The sequence below is a fragment of the Sander lucioperca genome, chromosome 14 (genome assembly GCF_008315115.2).
Source record: "Sander lucioperca isolate FBNREF2018 chromosome 14, SLUC_FBN_1.2, whole genome shotgun sequence".
Classification (NCBI taxonomy): Eukaryota; Metazoa; Chordata; class Actinopteri; order Perciformes; family Percidae; genus Sander; species Sander lucioperca.
This window is the reverse complement of record NC_050186.1, coordinates 25,643,200-25,648,144: the sequence shown is the minus strand read 5'-3', so window position 1 is coordinate 25,648,144 and position 4,945 is coordinate 25,643,200.

Here is a 4,945-nt window from a genome sequence, read left to right as displayed (position 1 = left end):
TGAGGACGGGTACCATATCACACTAGCTTGTTGGGAAGCGGCCTAAATAAAGTGGCAAACTGCGACCTGGGATACCACCGACACTCGGCAGCGGTGAGTTTCAGTTTGTGTATTTGATAACATCATAAGTTTAATAATTGTCCTGACTGCTGGCACTTAGCTAATAGTTTTGGAAATATACCCAGACATAGAGGTTGCAGATTTGCATATAGAGGGTTTTCACCGACGTCACGTTCTGGGCGGTAACCTGGATGCGCGGCCATGTTGGAGGCACTCGGTGTAAACAACTGAATGGAGTAATGGAGTATTGTGCACACAGCGGAAGACCTTAAATCCTACAAAAATTTGGAGGCCTATATAACCAGATGGTGTGTGGATGGGTGAGGGAGACGCAGTACCAAGTCATTAACGACCATGTGTTGTGAAGCCAAAGTAAGTAATGCAATAACGTCTTTAATCAACCTAACCTTAACTGTATGATATCATTGCGATACTCAAGGTGTAGCCAAGTGACTCTCAATATTTTTTTTTTTTTTCATTTCAAAGACCGAACAAGACAGATTTTCCGTCGTAGATCCTGGTTGAGCTTTGCCAACCACAAGCGCCTCCTTTCCTCTGATAACTTCTGGCATTCCTCTACCTGGTTTTTAATAACTTTTGGAAGTCGATAATATTCCAAATGTTTTTCTCGATCTGACCTATTGGTACAACCTAAAACACAGCAATAATTAACCATTTTCCTTGACGCCGTTCGGGATCTACTTCAGTGCCTGTGCTTTGTTGTGATGCGGAGTACCTCCAACATGGCGACTTCGGGTCTGATGACGCGTTGTGAAAACCCTCTATCATGGAAGACAGAGGACTGTCTCTCTGAGTGCCCTCCTAGTTGTGCCATGAAATGCTATTTTGTCTTGTGTGTTGTTTGTCTAACCATATGTTCTTTTTGTTATAAATCACATAAGCAAACTGCTCATTAAACCACAATGTCTAATTTTCTAGTTGTACGCATGATGGATTGTTGGAAGGAATGTTTGATGGAGCTAGGCTAGCAGTTCCCCCTTAGTGTTTGTACTAAGCTAGGCTAAACATGTCCTGTACTGAACTCACTCAAGTACTCTAACCGCAACAAACGTGCATCTGTGATTTCTATAATGCACAGACAGAACCTACCATGCCAAGCTTGAATCACTATCCGTAATAATAAATGAAGCCACGACTGGCTTTGAAATGCAGACTGCTGTATTTCTGGCCATGTACATCGTAGGTGCTGCAGAGCTCTGGGTGCCTGGTGTCTGTTTACAAAGCCAGATCAGACAGATTGGCTCTATCTGCTCGCCAACATGCAGTGATGTGAGTGTTCAGATTTTAGATCCGTCCATCGACAGCTGCCATAAATGCAGCAGCTCCGCTAGTTGTGATCCAACTTCAGATCAAGTAATCAATTACAAACAAACAGAGTGGGGCTATTTTTTAGATGTGGATCAATATGGTATATAAAGATTGACCAGTAAAAAGGATTCTTTTTTTTTTTTTTTTTTTTGACTTTAATGCCGTTGGTGATTCTGTTAACAATCGGAGCTTTCAAAGTGTTTTTTGGAAGGACTATTGGAAAATTGGATGTACTAAAAAGCAGATATACACATGTGCTGCCCGTTTTATCTTCCAGATCTGGTTATAGAAAATGAAACCATATTTAAGAACTAAGACAAATTTTTCTTTCTAAGTTTGTATTTTTGTATTCAGGTCAGGATGACACAATACGACCCTTTTTTTCTTGCTTTCTCCAACCTGAAACCCGTCATGACGGCAAGATACACAGCACGAAGAACTTCCCTCGTTTAGAAATGGGAAGCAGTAAAGTGAGATGGATGGATAGATAGATAGATGGATACTTTATTTGTCATTCTCACAACACGGATGAGGAGAACGAAATAAGAACTCAGGTCTCGGTGCTGACCAACTACTATAGTGATTAATAAATAATTAAAAACATTCCTTCACAAGCCCTATCCTAATTAAAACAATTGCAAATAAAATAATTTACAAATACCATATCAGAATAGCAGCAAGTAAGTAAATCAATTAAATAAAGTTGACTGAAAACTACATCAAACTAAATAGACTCATTTCTTTGGCATATTGATGCAAAGCCTTTTTCTACTGTGAAATGAGATAGAAATAATGAAAGTAACTTGTACACCGTCCAATTGCAATCAGTACAGCAGCCCTGCAACAAATACTGCCTTGTGAATTGTACACCATTTCTGCTGAGACTGGCGCAGATGTATTGATATAACTCTTTGGTAGGCCGCGGTATTGTATCAACAACTTTTTAAAACCGACTGAAATTTGTCCATAGTGGTGCCGGGAGGGTCGAGTGTTGTGTTGCCTCGGTATACTTGGGTCCTCCTGACCTTTTTAAGTAAAGCAGTATAATTCATTCTACTCTCGAAATATTAAGCTGTAGGCTACATACATATGAAATCATGAAGTGTTTTACAGCACTGTGTGGTTGAATTTTCAATTTCCAAACACTGAGACAGTGGTGCCCCAGGTCTCATTCAGGTCAGTGTCCAACATAACAGCAGTAGGTATTAACCTGTCTCAGGCAGAGTAGTAGTTCAACTCTGTCTCTTTAGATGACAGCAGACATAACAGCTGTATGATGAGACACTGCTGCCTCAAGCACTGCCATCCCACCAAGGTCAGGGGAGGAAGTTAACACATATCTCAGGCTGTTCTCATGAACCATTGGTACATATAGCTACTAAAAGTAAAGCACTGTAATTCGTTATGTATTCAACGTATTTAGTGACCTATTGTCGGCTAAACTCGACCACAAACGGGGAGCTCTGTAGCCGGGCATCATGTGTAGAGATGTTCCGATACCAGTATCGGTATCGGCTCTGATACTGCCTAAAACGCTGGTATCGGGAAGTACTGGAGTTTATGCACCGATCCAATACCACGTAATAAAGCCCTAAAGAAATGTTCTTTTTCCGTTATAACTGACTGTCAAACTGCATAATAAAAGAAAGTTCTGTGGCGTTCATTGTTTGTTTGTTCATGTTTCACAAAGAGTTTAACCTGAGCCAGACCGACAACAAAGATAGAAATCATATCACATCCATACAGGGATAGTAGTATACAGTTGTTAAAACATAATAAAATATATGATGTGTGTGTGTGTGTGTGTGTATGTATGTATGTGTATGTATATATATATATATATATATATATATATATATATATATATATATATATATATATATATATATATAAAATATTTAAAATATTTATGTGTATATATATGCGTGTGTATATCATCTGAATTGGTGTGCATACTTTTTCGTCCGATATCATACGAACCCGTTCATGAGAATCGTGCGTTAAATATTTACACACACACACCCAACATTCATACACAGTAACTGCAGTAGTAATGCACACATAGAAAACACTGAATACGATTTTCTTTGACCCATACGGTCAAAGATGAATGTGCTGCATGTGATCTGGGGTTGCATCTTCACACATGCATAGATAGTAAAAAAGGACCTTATTTGATTTTATCGCTAAATCTTGGATGTCTAGCATGAGTTAAAAATACTCCTTCAGGAAGACAGGAATTTCAGATTTGGGATGGCACTACATGAAACTACTTAAACTGCACTGCTTGATCCTAATCCTTCTCGATCGAGATTTCATTAGATGCTTCTGTGTAAGTCATCTCCCGAATCTTCACGTATCCAGAGTCAAGCTGCTCCTGAGGTTTTCCAGAACACACTGCAGTAGCAGTCTTCACAAAATCCGCAGACAGCTGGAACGGGCGGCAGTTCAGCATGTACAGGACGTGGCGGCATACGGGTTTGTAGTGCTAAACCGTTTTCAGAGGGGAAACACAGTACGTGAGTACGTTTGCAACACTACTTGAAGGTAGGGATGCACCGAATCCAGATTTTTGGGGTTCGGCCGAATACCGAATCCACTAGGGCTGTCCTCGACTAAAGAAATTCTTAGTCGACTAACGCTTTATGATTTTGTCGATTAATCGATTAGTTGATGTAATCGACAGAGCTGTGCTCTTTGAGAGGTGGTTAAGACTAGAACAGCACAATATAAATGTAGTTAATTAATCATCTGTAAAACTGAGACCAAAACGACCGATTAGTTGACTAATCGACTAAGAGGTGGCAGCCCTAGAATCCACTGGTTAAGATTCTGCCGAAACCGAATACCGAATCCTACTCCCATCCTCATCCCATTAACACAGTAAACACATTAATGAAGTAAACAACGTTCACAGCCTATAAAATAGTTAAAATAACAATGTTGAATTCACACTCTTTTCACATCATAGGAAAGCACATCGCTGTCGCCAGATGAGTGACAATTTTGTTTGGCAACGCAGCGCGTGTAGTAAAAAAATTCTAAGGTTCGGCAGAAACCGAACCCCGTCAAAATGCCCAATATTCGGCCGAACCCGAACCCTGGATTCGGTGCATCCCTACTTAAAGGTATGCTTCCATTCATATAGCTGGCAGTAACATATGAAAGCTGGCAGGACAAGGCTACAGCCTTTGTCAGCGTCGGACTTCGAATGTAAACATATGGCTATTTCCTGGAGACATTACGTACCAATGCAGACCCGGTACGTATCGAACTCGCAAGAGTATCAGTCAGAAAAATGTTTGTTCCTTTTTGGCTAGTCCGTAGCGTGGAGTATCAAAATCTGTGGAGCAATGGAAGTTCGAATTGAATGTGTTGTGCAGATTCATGCTCTTTTTTTACTGATCAAACAGTTCCTGATTTAAAGAGGTGTTCTTTGTATGACATTCTGCCTGCCTTTACTCATTGCAACCAAAAAAGTTCCGTTTTAACTTCATCAGTCCACAGGACTTGTTTCCAAAATGCATTAGTCATGTTTAGATGTTCCTTTGCAAAC